Consider the following 19,677-nt stretch of genomic DNA (forward strand, 5'->3'; position numbering starts at 1 on the left):
ACTTTATTTTTCTAGGAATTTGTTTATTTAATTAGGTTAGGTAATTTTGGTCACACAGTTGTTCATAGTATTCCCTTATTTTATTCATGTAAGATTGGTAGTTGTGCTTGCTTCCAACAATATAGCTCTGTGTGCATGTGTGCGCACACACACACGCTGCCTTTCTGCTCTATTTATTACCTATAGTATTTGGAATCCGATTCTTTAAACTCCTTTACTCTTTTTACTATGGGTTTCATCCCTTGGCTCAGACAGAAAAGTTAAGATGAAGTTTTTAAAGTGGCGTCTGACAAAATTCCCCTACTTTAAAATAATTATTTTATAGAGGAAGTTCTGGGCAATGGATGTAAAGTCCGTAAAAATGCAAAGCCCTTCCCAGGAATCTGCATGTCTCACGCTATTTTTCATTCAGGTTCCAACAATTTGTCACAACACGCATTAAGTGTCCCTACCAGTTTATGGCTCCGTTTCCTTCCTTTCCTGATAAGAACTCAGTTGCTACATCTCTTTAAAGGACCTCATCTCCATATTTTGGAATGCAAATTTCCACAGTCACCCCAATTCCCTGGTGGGTTCAAGACAAGTCATTGATTTTCAGTTTGCCTGAATGTTCCTAATTGCATGGATGGGAGTGAAAACTCAGAAGCTGTTTATATGTCCAAGTTCAAACCAGAATTGTGTGATATGGATGTTTAGGAGAAATAATATAGTGGTGTGATGTCCTCTTTACACCAATGGGTACTAGACATTCACACAATTTTCAATAGTGATATTACACTGAGTCCCTTGGATAAAGCAGCAGCAGTAACATCTACTCTCTGTAAGGTTGCTGTTTTCCTTTTTCCATCCTCTATGTTTCAGAAGCAATTTGCTACTCCCCCCCCCACCCCGCCACCAAACAAAACAGGAGATAGGAATTAAGTTCCTTCTCCTAAGGAGAGGCTATTGAGTAATTTAACAGACACATGTTAAAAACATCATAATTAGCATTTTTGAGGAGAAAATTTGAGTTTTGCAAATATTCTGTTTATGCTAAACGTTTCATCAACTAATTTTTGCTTTCATCAATGAATCTTGTTGGCAGTAATTACTGTGATGATGTTGTCATGGTGATTTTCCACTTACATTATTCCTTTTGTGTTTATTATGTGGAATTATTCTGTAAAAACAATCTGTACCCATTTACTTCATTTTATGTATGTATGTATGTGTGTATTTATTGATTTAAGGAAAAACATGAAGACCTATCTTTCTAATAAATTTTAAGCATAAAATACCACATTGTTGCTTACAGGCGTGATATCTAGAACCCACTCATCTTGCATATAGAAACTGTACACTTATTGAAGACCAACTCTTCATTTCTCCCAGTTCTAACCCCATTAACTTACATCCTGCCCCCTTCCTCCACGAGTGTGACCATTCTGGTATCTCCTGTGGCTATAGTCATGCAGTCTGTGTCTTCTATGCCGGGCCCATTTCACTTCATTTGGTGCCTTTAAGGTTCATACATGCATATTTCACTAAATAACTTTCAAAGTTATTTCACTAAGTAACAACAAATTTATTTCACTGAATAACTTTCCTTTTAATGAATATACACCCAGAAGTGTGATTGCTGAATCATATGCTACTTCTTTTATTTTCTGAGGAATCTTCATTCTGTGTCCATAGTAGCTGCATCATTTTATTGTATAAGGTTTTCGATATCTCCATTTCCTTGCTAGGACTTACCTCTTGCTTTATTAATGGTAGCCATTCCTCAGGGTTTGGGTTTGTTTCCTGATGGTTCATGATGTCACATATTTTTCGTAATCTAGTTGGCCATGTGTATGTCTTTGGAGAAACGCCTGTTCAAGGAAAATGATATTCTCATTTTAATTTGGGCTTTTATTTTACTATTATTCAGTGTATGGTTTACAAATATATTCTTACATTCCAAAGGTTGTAGTTTAATCCTTTTTGTTTGTTGGTTGGTTTTGTTTCCTTTGCGATAAGAAGCTTTTTAGTTTAAATATAGCCTCTTGTCTTTTTACTTTTTTGTTTATCCTTTTGCTGTTGGTCTGTTACTTGGTGTCATAGCCACACAATCTCTGCCGAGGCCATTGTCACGCAGTCTTTTCCTTTTGTTTTCTTGGAGTAATTTTACAGTTGCCAGCCATATGTTTAAGTCTTTAATACAATTTGGATTGACTTTTGGATGTCAGAGTTCAGTGTCATTCTTTCACATGTGCTTATCAACATCGCTTTTTGCAGAGACCACCTTTTCCCCCTTTTTTGTTCCTGGCATCCTTGTTGGAGATCATTTGGCTGTTGGTGCCTGAGTTTACTTCTGAACCCTTTGTTATGTGGCTTCCCTTTTTGTTATTCAATTGTCTATTTGCATCAGTATGGGTTTTCATTACTACCTTACCTTCTGATGCTTCAAGATGTTCCTGATGTATCTTGTGCTTTCTGGCTTAGCCCCAGGGTCACTTCTCACAGGAACTGTGCGATTTTTTGATGGTCTTTCAGAACTGGATGTGTTAGCTGATACTGGAAGGTCATTGCCTCTAGGCACCCTCAACAAACAAAAAGGGAAATATGCATATGTACTTATACAGACTCAGATATCTGTATTTAAGTATCTATTTTTCCTTATCAAAATCTATGTACATATATAGATATATTAAAAACATATATTTATCATGACTTCTGCAAATCTAGCCCACAGCTATAGGATTTATCTATGTGCTTCTCTTTCCTTATTCACTTCTTGTTGACAGTGAAAGAATTTTTCCCAAGTTCAAGATTTTAATCACTTTGTTTCTTTACATGGGCATAGACTAATTTAAATTCACTTCCATTTATTTTTCACTTCTTACTGTCTAGCTTTCAACCACTGTGGCTTGGGTTATGATTCTGGGATCTTGGATGAGGTGGTAGGAAGCAGCAGGCTTGAGCATCTGTGTGTAGATGTGAAATTAAAAGCAGATTGGAGTTTGTCAAAGGGTGCGTTGAGAGCTTAGAAAAATGAATACAATCCAAGAACCCTCAAACGTGGAAGCAGCAGCACACAGTGTATGCGGCTGCTCTTGGATGTGTTGTGGTGACTTCCAGGGCCAAGCCTGGTCCCACACCAGCCTGCTACAGAGATGGTATGCGTCATAGCTAGTAGTGTGCTATGCAACTGGGATAATTGTTCTCTAAAATGTTGGAAATTAGACTCCATAGGGAAATGTGATGTAGAGTCCAGTAAATATGTGGATTTCTCTCTGAAGTCAAACCTGGAAGCAGTGATCTGGTGATCCCAGCACTTGCAACGTTTATACCGGCCTTACTGGCTCATGCTATGCACGCCCTTGGTTGATTCACGGATGAGAACTCCTGGCTCCTTTGCTTATGCCCTCTCCCCGGCTCATGCTTCCCCTTAGGATGATTTCCCCTTGCTGTTTTGAGAAAGTACATCACGTGCCCTGGCATAAAACTACATGCTCTGTCCTCCTCTTCCTCTGTACACATTCTTCTCTTGGCTGTGGAGCTCCCGTTTCCCCGGGGCATGTGCCAGCAGCGTGAACACACGGTCTGATGACAAATGACCTCGCGTGTGCCTGAGATGGAGAGTGCCTCGACAAACAATAAAACCTAAGGGGGTACGGGGACGGCCAGCTTCAGCACGGGAGACATTGCTCTGGGTCTCGAGGAAGCTGTACCCTCCCAGCCTCCCTCTAAGTGATAGGCTGCTGTTCACTGGGAGCCTGCTTGCACTAAGACCTGAGGAAGGCTGCGGAGGTCACAGTGAAGACTTACCCTAAAGCAGCAGGGAGTTTCGAACACGTGGGAAGAATTGAAAGAAATCAGCGGCTCTGGTTAAAAATTCCTTTCAGGTCTAATTTTTGTGAGTTAGAATAATCACAGTAATAAGTAGTTGGTAGAAAACAACCTGGCATGGGTAGAGAGAGAAAGAACTAATGTGGTGTCTGTGCTGGGGAAAATCTGCATAAAGTGGCACACATTTGGAGGGAAATGGGGGTAAAGGGAAGGACGTCACCTGCCTTTCTCTCTCTGCTCCCCATTTTTCTCTCTCTGCTCCCTGTCCAGGCCCTAGCAACCACCGTTATACTTTGTACCTATGAATTTGACTCCTCTAGGTACCACAAAGGGAGAATGACACAATATTTGACTTTCAGTGCTTGGTTTACTTCCATTAACATAATGATCTGAAGGATTATCTGCGCTGTACCATGAATCAGAGTTTTCTTCCTTTATCAGGCTGTATAGCACTCCAGTGTACGTATAGACCACATTTGTTGACTGCATCAATATGCAGGATTTTGAGTTGTTCTCATCTGTTGGTTACTAGGAATAACAGTGCTATGAACATAGGTATACAGATATTTTTAAGACCATGATTTCAATTATTTTCATTTTATAACCAGAAGTAGACATCCTGGATCACATGAAAATTCAAATTTTAATTGTTTGATGCCTCAGGACACTGTTTACCCTAACAACTGTACCCTTTTACATTCTCACCAATTGCGCACAAAAGTTCCAATTTATTCACACCCTCACTAACACTCGTTATTTCCTATAATGGGTATGAGAAGGGATCTCATTGTAGTTTTAATTTGCATTTCCAAGTGGCTAATAATGTTAATAATCTCTTCGAGTAAATATTGGTCATTTGTACGTCTACTTTCAAAATTTTTGTTTAGATCCTTTGTCTACATTACTGTTTTTGTTCGTTGTTAGATCTCATAGTTATTAAATGGCTATTCACATAATTGTTATTGGCAATAATTTTAATCAGTCCTTCACAGGTGTGACTAGGTGCCTAACCTGTGCACATGTAATGGTGAGCCACTCAGATGGAAGGAGCAGAAATCCCTGGTAGAGACATAGTGGAAAGCAGAATGCCCTAGAAATGGTGAAATCACTGTGGGTGATAACTGGCAGCTGCATTTTCATGTGGATGATGAAAGATGTGCAGAGTGAGAAGACGTAAGGAAATCTAGATCAAGATAAGTACAATTATAGGAGTTCTAATCCTAGAAATATAAACTTTGCCACCTAGTAGAATCTTTTTCCTCCTACAGATATTTAAAGCAAAGATGGGTACTAATGCTGTTCAGCAAGAGAGAATACTTCCAGCCAGAATACATTATCTGTAGCCTCAGTGAGGATGTCCTTGTGCAGGTTCGTTTGCCTACACTCTGTCCTCTACACCAGAGCGAATTTAGTTGTGGTCAAGTGAAGCAGTGGTGCAGAGACAGGGAACCCTTTCTGTTTGAAGCATTCCACAGCCTGGACAGGGACCTTCTAGCACACAGAGCTTTTCTCAGCATGTTCCCTTGGGGTACAGATTTCCTTCAAAGAAATCTGCAGGTAGGTGGGGCAAAGTGTCGGATTCAGAGAGATCAGGAAGATTTCCCCTGAGCATTCTCTTCCTGCCTACCTTTATTACCATGGTGGCTTCACATACCATTCCCTGAAGAAATAATGCCATGGCCATTTTGTAATTAGGGTCATTTAACTTGGACAAGGAAAGAGAAATCTCATATTAACTATTTAAGAAATGGTGGGGCTGGGGATTTAGCTCAGCAGCAAAAGCGCCTGCCTGGCAGGCGCAAGGTCGTGAGTTCGGTTCCTGGTACTGGAGAAAAACCAAAACCAAAAAAAAAAAAAACAATAGAAATGGTGTTAGGTCTCCATGACAGTGACAAAATACTTGAGAGGATTTTGAAAGACCTGTTCTGAGAACACTATACTTATAAAAATAACAGATTTATTTGAGAGATTTAATTTATTATGGGGCTTTCAATCCATAGTCACATGAACCCATTGCCATGGAGTCTGTGGCATGGTGGTACATTGTGGTGGATAATAAAGTTATGGCAGCCATGAAAAAGTGGCAAAGGCACCAATATCCACTTCAAAATGACCTAACTTCTTCTCACTGGGTTCCACCTCATTATGATTCTACCTCCTCCTAACAGGGCCATGCGCTGGGGATTAACTCTTCTCCAGATGGGCCTTGGTGGGACTTTCAAAATCCAAACTACAACATAGATCAAAGGGAAAGCCGTACCTTTCAAAAAGTTAGTTAGGAACTTAGAGTGCATAAAAATGTGCATATCGAACTCAGAAGGAATTTTAGGAGGTTCTTCCTCGACCTAAAATATAATAGTAATAAGATCACTTCTGCCTATGTACTATGTCTCTTCAAAGCTTTTCTTTTCACCTTCTTAGGCCATTTGCAGAGAGATGATTTATGCATTAAATATCTCACTCATCCCCCTGACACCTTAGTCCCAGGTCACCCTCAAGATGAGGTGTGCTCTAGGTATTGATGGCTGCGTGATAAAGCACCCAACAGAACAACCACTTTGTTCTTCTCATGAATTTAGTAAGATGAACCCATGTAAAGAAAATTTTCTCTACCTCTTAATACTTGGGGCCTCAACTAGGAAGAAAAAAATGGCTGGAGCTGATTCCAGTAGTCAGGCTAGAAGCATCTAGAAACCCTTTCCTTACATACCAGGTGTCTGGCAAAAGTGACTCAAAGACTAGGACTGTTAACATGAATCAGCTGGATATTGTGGCACACACCTGTAATCCCAGCACTCGGGAGGCTGAGGCAAGAGGATCTTTGCGAGTTTGAGGCCAGCCTGGGCTACAAAGTGAGCTCAAGGCCAGCCTGAACTGCATAGCAAGACCCTGTCTAAAAAAAAAAAAAAAAAAAACCATGAATCCTCACGTGGTTTGGTGTGAGACAGAATAGATCACAAGTGGGCATTGTATATGTCTTAGAGTTAGAGAGTAAGTCTCCAAATCCACAAGACAGAGCAGCATCTCTTTTGTAACCTTGACTTAGCTGCCACTTCAAGTGCCAGAAATCCTCTATTGGTTAAAATATTTTCAAGTCTATCCAATTTCAAAAGGAGGGGCATAGACTTCACCTCTTGATGAACGTTGAATCACAGTATTTGGGACCAACTTTTCCAAACACCACAAGTTTGCAAAGAGAGCCATGTTCCCCTATGCAGATTGTTAAGTGGAATAAAAACTGATCATCCACAATTGGAGCTATTGTCTCTGATACGTACTTTTGTACAAGTTGTTTAAGAATTTGGAAGAAGGTGGCATATTCAAGAGGCTCCAGTGAATGTTCTGCCCCAACTCAGGTGACACCCACTAAGATCATTTATGTTATCATCTAATTCCCCTAGGAGAGTTCAAGTGGAAAATACAGATAAGAGCTGGTATTATCTGTCTGGATGTTATTTGATCAAAAAGATAAGATGTAAACAAGTTTGAAATTTTATATGAGCTTGTCTGTTTTTAGAATGCTGCAGTTCCTGCTAATGTGTGAGCAGACTGATGCTAAGTGTCCATGCTCAGCAGGGTCTCCTCATTGCTTCCATTCTGTGCTTGGTACACTGAGTGACTTCCGTGATAGTAACCACTTTCCTTAACTTACTGGAACAATTTTCTTTCTTTTTTTTTTTTTTTGAGACAAGGTTTTATTATGGAGTTCGGGCTGGCCTTGAACTCACTTTATAGCTCAGCCTGGCCCTAAACTCACAGTAAACCTCCTGCCTCAGCTTCCTGAGTGCAGGGATTATGGGCATTTACCACCATGCCTAGCCTAATTTTCCTTCTCTTCACATGAATATCTTTGAGCTTACTGACCTCATTTTCCACATTTTGTTTTATAATTTCTTCAGGTGATAGTTCTAGACATGCATCCATTCCTTTTTCCTGTTCAACTGTTCCCATGATATGAAATAAATATTCGGCTGAATTTATAAATGTATAGCCCATTTGTGAACGGGTGCTTCAAATAGAATAAAATTAGCGCGGGGAATAAAACATTCCATACAGTGTTACATATTTACAATGTGTGAAGGAGGCAGAAAAAATAACAACGAAAAAGCTACACAAAAGTCCTAACTCTAACTGTCAGGATCTTTGAGATAGTTTGGGGAGAGAGGCCCCCATCAGGCTGTGTAGGGTTGTAGCATCAGCAAGACATGAACTAATGTTGCATTAAACCACAGACCTTCTGGGGTAAGTTTGTCAACATAATATAACCTAGCCTAAAATAATGCAGAACTCACCACAGAGGTCATGGGCTAAAACTACATTAAAAGTATTAATGGCATTAATATACTAATAAGGCGGCAGGCAACGTAGAATTGAGAGAGATAGGTGCCTATATTTTGCGGCGTGAGAGTATAGGGTGACCAGCTGTCTCACTGGGTTGGGAGGTGGGCCACACGTTTCTCGAGCCAGCTGCTCAAGGAAATGGCTGTGGGAAATACACTCGTAGCTCTGAAGTCAGTTACTGTGGTCTGCAGCCAATAAAATGCCACAAGAACTAAATCATCCAAGAAAAGAACAGACAAGTTTACAAGCAAGGACAATAACTGATGATGATAACTTATATTTTCAATATTGAAAAACAAATGCAGAGAGAAAAGGTTTAGAATGGCACACAGCATTTTTCTCTGAGAAATGTGTCTGGCTAACACGGAGGGCAGTGTTGGGGAAGCAGGTCCAATGGCTTTCATCTTATCTGAAATGTTTTGTTTCTTACAAGGAGAATGTATGCATGACTTTATCTTTTTAATTGGAGGTAAATAAAAATTTGATGACATATCTTTTTATCTTAACCATTGTTAATTTCCTGTCACCACGTCTGTAATTCGGTATTGCTTGTATTGTTCTTGTGCTATTTTGTAAGTGGATGTCTCTTTGTTAATATGTTTTCATTCTTTTATTTTTAAAATAAAAAAATCTAAATTGTAGATTTATTATTCTAGAAAAAAAGAAAAGAAAGAAAAGAGAAAGAAAGAAAAACAATGGGAGAGTGAGACTGAGACCTTGAGTGAATTTTAAGATAGCTTGTAATATTTGTTAACTTGTTAACATCAATGATAATATCAAAGTGTTGTAACCTTCCTGCCTCCACGCTAGACAGCTTAAAATTACTCCTTATCCTGGACTGTAAAATGGAACGGAAGACAAGAGAATGACAAGACAAAGAAATGGATAACTGACAGCCTCTTAAAGGTAATTGTGTGTGGCTGCTTGTAAAAACATCTTAGGAGACTCTTCTCCAGCTGGAACCATGGAGAATGTGGAAGAGGAGGAAATGAAGGTTCCTTAAGAAAAAAGCAAGGACATTTCACAGAACTGAAGGTAAAGCGCCTGAGAAAGAAGTTTGCCCAAAAGAGGCTTCAAAATGAAAGGAGGAATCTCATCTGTGAAAAACCCACACGCTGTCATAAGAGGTATAGACAGATGTGCAGAATGCTTAGGATGGGAAGAAAGGCTGGCAGCTGCTATGTACCGAGCTGGCCCTTGTCATCTGGATCAGGAATGTCAACACTGGAAACCCAAGGGTCCGTAAGGTGTGGCAGCTTCTTTGCCTTCACCAAATCTTCAATGGTACCTTTGCTAAGCTCAGCAACACTTCAATTAATATGATGAGAATTGTGGAACCATATATGGCCTGGGATACCCACACTTTAAGTCAGTGAGAGAGCTGATCTACAAGCATGGCATTGGCAGAAATGTTAAATGTGAATTGCCTAGACAGACAATTCACTGACTACTTGAGCTCTTGGTACATACAGTATCAGCTGCACGGAGGATCCGGTTCATGAGTTCTACTGTTGGAAAATGCCTCAAAGAGGCAAATTACTTTCTGTGACCCCTCAAATTATTTCCTCCATGTGGTGGAACAAAGAAAAAGAACCCCTATTTTGTAGAAGGCAGAGAAGGTGGAAATAGCAAAGAACAGATTGACAGGTTTGTTAGGATGAACTAAGGTATATGCCATGGTGCTTTTATGATTTGGTGAGTTAATAAAGTTGTCTGCTTCCAAAAGAAAAAGATCTGAGCAGCAGCACACACAAAAGTCTTTTGGGTATTTAGGTAAATTAAAATTAGCCTTTTTAAGGATTAAAATGACCATGGGGTACAATCATTTTGTAAAGCAGATTGCCGATTTCATATTAAATATAAACTTCTAGTAACAATCAGAAATCCCATCTTAGTTCTTTACCCAATAAAAATGAAAATATAGATCCGCAAAAACAATACTTCACAAATATTGATGGCTATTTTATTTCTAATAGCCCTAATCAAGAATCAACCCAAATGTCCTCCACCAAGAAATAGATACCACATGCTGACATGTTCATATAACGCAGTAATGCTGCTGAGTGTGGTAGCACATGCCTGTAATCCTAGCACTCAGGAGGCTGAGGCAGGAGAGTCATTGTGAGTTCGAGACCAGCCTGGGCTATAAAGTGAGCTCAAGGCCAGTCTGAACTGCATAGAGAGACCCTGTCTCAAAAAGACAAAAAGTAACTTTCTTAAAAATGTGGTAATGTTCTACAATAAAAAGGAAATACTACATACACATGCGACAACAAAGATAACGACCAAAGGTCAGTGAAAGAAGCTATAATAAAAATTGTTCTCGATGATTCCACTTATGTGAGACTCTAGAAGATAAACTCCATCTCTAGTGACATGAAGATTCCCAGGAGGTCAGAGTCAGGCAAGTATTTGGGAAGGTCTCATCCGAGCAAAGGGTTAGATGGACTGGGGAAGGAAAAAGCCCCTGGGAGAGTGCAATAAGGAGGCTACGTCCTGCCAGAAAGTCTTTTCTTGTGGGTCTCTCCAGAGTCCTGCCTCAACTGTTGCCCTCTTCTGAGATCTCTGCATTTGAAGATTTGCCAGTGAATCTTTTCCTTTTCCTTTATGCCTCACCTTCTGCACTTGCCCTTTCTAAATTTCCCTTGTATTTGCTTATTTGTTCCCCTTCAAACTATAAGCGCCACACCTCTCAAGTGAAGCCACTCATTTCTAAGGGGCTATTTTTTGAAAACACATACAGACACACACACACACACACACACACACACACACACACAAGCACGTGCACACACACCAAGGTGAAGACCTGAGAAGTTGTCTGTGAAAAGTGACTCACACACTCCCTACCTACTAACATCTGTTCAGGTCGCAATCATAGATTGGAAGTTGTGGTTGAACTTCTGGTATTTGGCCATGACCGTCCAAGGTGCTCTATTTTTTAAAACAATGTCTTTATTGATAAATCATTCACATACCAAATAATCACCCATTTGATATATATAGTTTCACAGCCTTTAGAATATTCATACTTGCAAAGGTCTTCATGGCAAATTCTGGAAGATTTTTGTCATCACAAAAATCGCTGTGTACTTAACTATCATCACCGACTCTAAGCAAAAACTCTTGTACTTTATGTGCCTACAAACTCACATAAAAGGAATCAAACCCTGTGTAGTTCTTTGTGGTGGCCTTCTTAGCATCATATTTTCATGGGTTGTGCATTTTAGCATGTGTCAGTACTTTGCTCCTTTTTCCTTGCCAAATAATATTCCCTAAACAGACACAGTGCATTTTGGTGATCCCATTCTACGATCATTGCATGTACAGGAGACTGCAGTTCTACATGGGCTTAGTTAGTGCTTTGAAGAGTGAAAACACTTTGGAAATACACTAAAAGTTCACTATGCAACATAGAAATATGGATTGTGCTCTTTGTTACCCATGTGCCTTATTTGAAGCTTCCAAGAAGCTTTGATTTAAAAAAAAAAAAGATTGCTTAGGACATTCTGGGTGATTCAAAAAAAGAAAATGTAATTTTAAAATTAGGTGAGTTGCAGATTTGATCCTTGAGTTGCTATACGTCATGGATAATACGTTTTGTGTCACCGTCTGAGCTTGAAGGGGTCTTCTCAAATTCTATGTTATCCCAAATTCAACATCAGGGGCCCTCAATTTTAGCTCAGATAGATTGAAGGAGAATTTAAAAGGTGTTAAAACTTCCATTTCTTACCATTAAGCTAGAACTTGGCATGGCTTTAACTTCCTTTCATAAACAACTAGAGGACTGAGAAAAACATATGTGAAGCAATTGTTTTCAAATATTGAAAACAGACATCACAGAACTCAGTTCTTGGGAGGAAACAAGCAATTGCCACATCCATTTTCTGCCTGGAGACACCCTATAACTGCGACAGAGGGACGGCAGAGGGTCTCAAGCAGCAGTGGAGTTCTGAGATAAGGAAGCAGAGGTCAGACAAGTATGCAGAGAATGAAAAACCCTGAAATCCCATGGTCCCATGCAGTCTGTTACTAAGCCATGCCTGTGTAGGGAAAATCTCCAAGGGGCTGAGCAAGAATTACCACAGAGCCACAAAGTGGACAATTCCTAGACATTAGGCAGAGTTAGAGAATATCCCAGTATGAGCAGACAAAAAAGAGAAGTTTGATTTACCACCCAAGGCATTCAGGAGAAACCCAGAGAGGGTGACTTGCTAGTCACACAGTCACGCTCTTCCTGGAGCAAAAGTAGCTCCGTACCCATCCTAATAATACCTTCAAACAAGCCTCAAAATGATTGAGCTGCTCTACAACTCACTTAACTTCCAGTCAAAACAAAGCCTGACAAAATCCAGATGATCAACACAAATATTTTCAATATTCAACATTCATTCAAAATTACTAAATATATTAAGAAACGGAAAGCTGAGACCAATAACTAGGCAGAAACATGTCACTCAGATTCAGCTGTAATGGGATTAGCAGAATGCATGTTACAAATAACTCTTTTTTACAAATGACATGTTACTATACACAGAAATTTGTAAGGAATCTTCCAAAAAAAGCCAGTAGAACTAAGCAGTAAATTTTGCAACATTATAGGGCACAGGGCAAAATACAAAGATTTACTGTAACTGTATGTACTACCAGCAAATGATTTGAAAACGAAAATTTAAAAGCAATAACATTTATACTAGCAAAAGCAAACATGAAACCAGAAGGATATACTTAACTAAATATATACAGGGGTTTTGCACTAAAAATTACAAATCTTGCTATGAGTAGTTAAAGAAATTTTAAAAAGTTAAAATAGATAGTACGTTCATAGATGAAGAAAAGGCTCAGGATTGTTAAGATATCAAGTTCACCTCAAGTGGGTATATAAAAAAAATGAACACATAAGTAAGATCACAGGAGGATTTCAGCATAAGATTAAATTCTAATTTTAAAATTAATTTCAAAATTCAAAGAATGGAACCAAGCATGGTGGCACATGCCTGTAATCCTAGCACTTGAGAAGCCGAGGCAGGAGGATTGTTCTGAGTTTGAGGCCAGTCTGCAATGCAAACTGAGTTGGAGACCAGCAAAAGACAAAAAAGAAAATTCAAAGAATCTAGAATAGCCAAATACATTGAAAGACAGAAACGAAGTTGGAAGAGTCACACTATATGATTTCAAGGAACAGTACAGTGAGTTCAGAAATAAGCTTATGTGCATATGGTCAATTAAGTTTTACAAAGTCTCCAAAATAGTCAGGGACAGAGTCTTTTCCGTAGGTCCTACATGTGGTCATCCGTACAGGGGGAAATGAAATGCTACCCTTACCTTAAATCAGGCCCAAAACTTAACTTAGTCTCAGTCATAGGAATAAATATAAAAGCTAAAATTAGGCAGTACCTACAAAAAATAGTGGAGAAAATTTTCATGACTTGGCTCAAGGAAAGGTTTCTTGTTCAAATGAATCATGAAATTTAAAAATGTATAAATTTGAAAAAATGTATAAATTTGAACATCACCAAAAATGTATGTTCTTTAAAAATGCAGACTGTGAGAAAGTATTTACAATGCATATATCTAGGAAAGAATTTATATCTAGAATATGTAAAAATTCTTAAGACTCAAAAATCAGCAAAAACCATCAACTGAGGAATGGATAAAAAAAGATGCATTATTTTGACATAATGGAGTACTTCTCAGCTAAGAAGAAGAACACACTCGAGGTTTTCATAGGTAAATGGATGCAACCATACTTATAAGTGAAATAAACCAGACTCACATGCACAAACATTGTATTTTCTCCCTAGTGTAAGAAAGTGAAACAGTAAACAAGATCCAAAATGTACAGTAGGTATTGTGGAAGGGAAAGTAACTGCTCAAATGGGAAAAACACCTGGGATGGGGGAAGGAGAAAAGAAAGACAAAAGAAAATATATATATATCTCCATCTCCACATAAGGTAGCTAAGATAACTAAACCAACCACTAATTTCTATTAGTTCACTGAAAAGAATGTTTTGCGCTTACATTGTCTGATCAATTTTGCATGCCTATAACTTATAATCTGAGCAACTACTTTGAATATAACAATATACAATATATTAACCATTATTAATTTCCTACTACCTTGTTTTGAAATTCTATATCATTGTTTTTGTTGTTTTTCTTTCTTTAAAATAAAAAAAAATTAGCGAACAATCCAAGGAAAAACAGAAAAACATTTAATCAACCTCTTGCCCTAAAATCACGTGGGTGTACACTGTTCCTCAGTACTGGGGATGCAAATTAAAGCAACAGTGAAGTATTATTACACATCCAGCACAACAATCAAAATTTAAAAGACTGTCAATATCAGTTAGCACAGATGTGAAAAAATTAGAATTCTTCTATTGCTGCTATGAACGTAAGATAGCATAGCTGCTTTGGAATATAGTTTGACAATTTCTTATAGAAGTAAATGTACATTTACCATATTACCCAGCAACACTAATCGTATATATCTAACCAGAAGAAATAAAAGCATGTCTGTAGAATAAATTTCATAGAAATGTACATAATGGCTTTCTTCAAAGTGACCCAAAACAGAAAAACAATATCAAATTCCTATCAACAATTGAGTGGGGAGCTGTGCGTTGTAGCACATGCCTGTAATCCCAGGACCCGGGAGGCTGAGGCAGGAGGATCGTTGCGAGTTCAAGACTAGCCTGGGCTGCAAAGTGAGCTCAAAGCCAGCCTGAGCATAGCGAAACCCTATCTCAAAAAGCCACAAAAAAAAAGGGGACAAAAACAAAGCAAAAAACACAATTAAGTGGGTAAACAGATGAGTGGATAAAGAAAACAAAACAAAAAATAAAATCCCCCATTCTTCTTACCTTCTATCCTGTTTATATGAAAGTATAACGTGTTAGACTGGGATACAATAATCGTTATCAGGTGTACTGAAAGGGAGAAGAAAGAGCAGATAGTGCGGGGAGGAGCACTCTGTAGGGAGGACCACGCTTAGGGAGGACCACGCTTAGGGAGGACCACGCTTAGGGCGCACTCCGTCGCGGAACGGAGAGGCACCTTCTCCGTGTCTGTACCCATTGATGGTAGCCACACTGGGCAACTGAGAGAAAGTCTGTAAGGCACGGAAGAATTTCAGTAGCATCCCTTCCCCTTGCCTGTTCCAACATCCAAATTGATAATGAATAATTTACTGCTTTTCTAATCTGGAGTGCGAGGTCATAGTTAGTGTCATTTCACATGCAAATCGTTCTCTATAGTTTTAATTGTGCGGGACTGTTATTTTCTTGGGGTGCAGATTTCCTAGCTTTGGCTCTGGAGCTAACTTCTCTATTTTTGTAGCTTACCAAGCGGAGTGGGGGGAAGTGTTGGGAATTTGGCTAGGAAGTAAGACCTTGTAGGTGAGTAATGGCTTCATAAAGACTGAATTAAGAAAACAGATGTATTTTAGGAAGCTTTGCCCAGATCTGAGAAATATGAGCAGAGTTCCCCTGCAGCTGCCTTCCCCCTGCTCGTGGTCTGCTGCTGCAGAGGCTGAGTGGATAGGACTTTGCAGAAACTTTTCTGCCGTGTATTCTCAGCAGCTGTGAGAGAACGTAATGTGCTCGGGCTGGATATGGGTGTTGGGGGGATCCTGATGCAGGTCCTGAGTGATTAACACCCGGCGCTCTGAGCTGGCTGACATGAACTTGAAGTTTCTTGGTTTTACAGATGCTTTTGGAGACAGGGAAGTCAAGATTGCGTTACAATGAGCTACGTTTCTCTCTTCAGGTTCCTCAGTCAGGGCACTGTTGCTTGCTAGATTGTTTGCACTGGTCTTCTAACCTCAAGTTAGGATTTGGTATAAGTTCTTGGGGGAAATTTGAAGTTTTTGCTCTAGGGAAGGAGTTACAGTGTAGCTTGAAGAGGTGTAGGAAATAGTGGGGGGGTGCTCCCAGGAAGCATGCAGGGTGACTCTGTGGGACCTTCTGCTGGGCTGAGTCCTTATTTTTTTGGTGGGGGGGGCATGGGTACTGGGAATCGAACTCAGGACCTTGCGCTTGCCAGGCAGGCGCTTGTGCCACTGAGCTATATCCCCGGACCTAGTGTCCTTATTTTGACCACCTTGAGACTTTCTTTCTGCGCTCTCATGACCCACAACCCACTTTGTTCCCCAGTCTTCATTCTCCATGTATCTAACCACTTCTTGGAAACAAAGGAGCGTAGCTTCATATCACACTGCCATGTGCTTCTTCCCACTCTCTCGCTTGTCTTTCTGTCCCTGTCAGAAAGAGTACTGGGGACAGAGGGCCCAGAGATGAATGGTACCCCTAGGGTAGATGCCAGGCAAATGGAGGGCACTTTGGGGCTCATGATGCAGGCTGCTTAATGAAAAGGGGAGTGAGATACCACGAGAGCATACGGTGTTGTGGAAAGGAAGCTCATGCTAAGAAAAGGAAGAAAAGTTTTCTACAATTTGATCCTTGAATAGAGTCGATGCTTCACTTTCCTGAGGGGTGAGGTCAGCACTGGGAGAAACTAGACGCTTTACAAAGCCTAGATGGAAAGAACAGCAATCTCTAAGTGGGGGGCGGGGGAAGAAGAGAAAAAGAAAAACAAAACACAGCAGAGTTTCCTGTCTGTTACCCTTTATCCAGGTCCCCAGCTCCCTGAAGGGGGTTCTGCCTACACTCTGGGACACAGCTCAGAGGACGTGCTGTTTCATTTTGTTTAGGAAAACAAAAAGCAGTAATTAGTTCTGACAGGGGTGGACAATCAAGTGAATCTGAGGTCTCATTCCTCAGCACTCAGATTGTGGGCGGGGCACTTTTGTAAGGTAGAGTGGCGGGTGGTCTCCAGTAGGAGCCATGGACCCCTTCCAGTATCCCAGTCTGCTGTGTCCCACTTGTAAAAGGCTCTATGGGAAGGGTTTCATCTTGTCTGCCTTTGTGTCTCCCTCTCAGCCTCCTCCTACACCCCACATTAAAGCTCAGAGGGTCTGAAATGCAATTTTCTACCATTTCTACAAGAAAGCGGCTGTGCTATGCATTCAGAGAAGTGTCCCTGTTCAGTCTCCCTTGCACGTGTCTGACCACTTCTGCAGCTCTGGAACGGTCCCAGGACTTCCACAAACGTGCCGCAAGTCAACCAACTCGAGGTTCTGCTTCATGTCCCGGCCAAGACACTTCTCTTGGAGCAAACGTGCTGCAGACAGCACAGACTCAAGAAGGATTTATTTGTAAATGTACGTGTAAGTGTTACACACATTTATATTGCTCTGATATTAATATATTATTAATACATATTTTGTCACCTTGGACATCAAATGCAGGGCCTCACACAGGCAAGACAAACATCTGCCAATGAGCTATACCCTCAGCCTCCCTACATTATTTTTATGCATGTATGCATTTATTTATTTAAGAAGTAGTGCTTTACTGTTGCCTGCTATGGCCCTGAACTCCTGGGTTAAAAGGTTTCTGTCCTGCATTGCTGCGACTATAAGCTGAGGACATTGTGACTGTCATGGGTATATTATTTTATTAATAACATTATTAATATTATATACATTTTAAATATTTTTATATATCATTTAATATATTCTGTAAGTATACATAATTTTAAATGTAACATACACAACAAACAAAAGCAACTAAAATCACTGCTCCTGAGGGCAGATACAGGCAGGGATGGAGGGGAATTGACGCTTGGTAACTGAGGTGTGGCTCCAGGTGAGTTTTTCATTTTTTATGGTTTTTAGCTGCAGGTCACTTCCAAATCCCTGCCACTCGGGATAGTTTAAATTCTAATGGAAAAAACAGCAGTTTTACTGACATGAGAAGGCAGATGATAGAGTCTGGGACAGTTCCCTGAGCTAGATGAGGAGGGAAGGTATAGCCTCAGAAGGAAGAAATTCCGGGAGAGGAGACCTTAATTCTGCCTTTCACTTTCCCCCTGGTTTGTCTGCACCCTAAATATGCAGAAGTTAAGCTCAAAGCAACCCGTTTAAGACCTGAACAGAGACACGGTTCCCAGCAACTTCAGGGCAAGTAGAGTTTATGTTCAGCCAAGTTAACTGCATACACACACACACACACACACACACACACTCACACACATGTGCGTGCACAATCGTGAGCTACATAACAGTATTTGGGTCAGCAATGGATTGCACATATGATAGTGGTTCCATTAGCTTTCATCTAGTGACACTGCAGCTGTCTTAGTTTAGTACAAGCTATGATTTTCCATACTGACAAAATTGACTGATAATGCATTTCTCAGAATGTAACACAGACATGATATATATATATATATATATATATATATATATATATATGAAGATATATTACAATCAGGAAAACATCACAGTCAAGATTGTTTATAATGCATTGTTCATAATGTCTAGGACCCCATCCAAGAATATTCAGCATATGAAGAAGGATGAAATTATGATACATGCTGAAGCACAAAGACAATAAAGAGCAAAACATAAACACCCCAAGTGCGGATTGACGATGTAACGTTTGGGGAAAGTAGAAGGCTGATTTGAACAGAATAACCAAAGGACTTAAAGATTGGCTCTAGGCAGTCTGCGGGGCAAAGAATGACCTCAGATACAAAGCTTGTGAGTGCAGAAGAGGGAGCTTTACTGCTGTGGGGCCCCGTTCTCATCTAGTCTTTGATCTCTAGAATCTTATCCTATGTGGGTCTCTGACAACAGATAAGTCACAAGACTGTGTTTCGCTAGGAATTCATCAGAAGTTTCGTTTCCAGAATAAAGAACTCATACAAATCACGTCCCCCAAATTAAAAGACCAAATCAAAAACTGGGCAGGCAAGATGAGTGGATACTGCACAGAAGAAGTGCAAATGGCCCAGAAATACCTGAGGAAATGCTCCACATCACTGGCTATTAGAAACATGCAAAGTAGAACTACACTGAGATTTCATCTTGCCCCAGAAACAGTGACCATCATCAAGAAATCAAATAATAGCAAATGTTGGCATGGATGCAGGAAAAAAAAAGTGAATACTTCTACACTGTTGCTGGGAATATAAACTAGCAATGTACACAGCCACTGTGGAAATCAGTGTGAACATTCCCCAAAAATCTAACATCAGAATTTCCATTTGATCAGCTATTGTCCTTCTACTGGTAGGTATCTTCCCAAAAGAGTTAAAGACATTATATTGCAGAGATACACGTATACCCATGTTTTTAGCAGCACAACGCACAATAGCTAAGTCTTGGGAGAGACCCACATGTCCACTAATGCACGAATGGACAAGGAAGACGTGCTCTTCACACACTAGGGAATGGTACCGTGCCACGTAGAAAAATCCACTAGAGTCACGTGTAGGAAAATAGATGCACCTTGGGACCACAATGTTAAGTAAAATAAATAAGACATAAAAGCTTAAATATCTCATGGTTTATGTTTTTATTTAAAAGAAAACAATAAAAATGATACAGAACTTCAAAACAAGATGATAGAAGAGAACTACCTCCCTATTTTCTATTATCCACCTTTTATTTTGCCCT

The 19,677-nt window shown here is 39.8% G+C and overlaps 1 pseudogene; it reads left to right on the plus strand.

The window, feature by feature from the left end:
- The first annotated feature begins 4,906 nt into the window (after positions 1-4,906).
- On the plus strand, positions 4,907-9,780 carry LOC102021342 (annotated as a pseudogene).
- Positions 9,781-19,677: the final 9,897 nt, after the last annotated feature.

The sequence above is a fragment of the Chinchilla lanigera genome, unplaced genomic scaffold, assembly GCF_000276665.1.
Source record: "Chinchilla lanigera isolate Chin_1 unplaced genomic scaffold, ChiLan1.0 scaffold00015, whole genome shotgun sequence".
In the NCBI taxonomy this organism is placed as follows: Eukaryota; Metazoa; Chordata; class Mammalia; order Rodentia; family Chinchillidae; genus Chinchilla; species Chinchilla lanigera.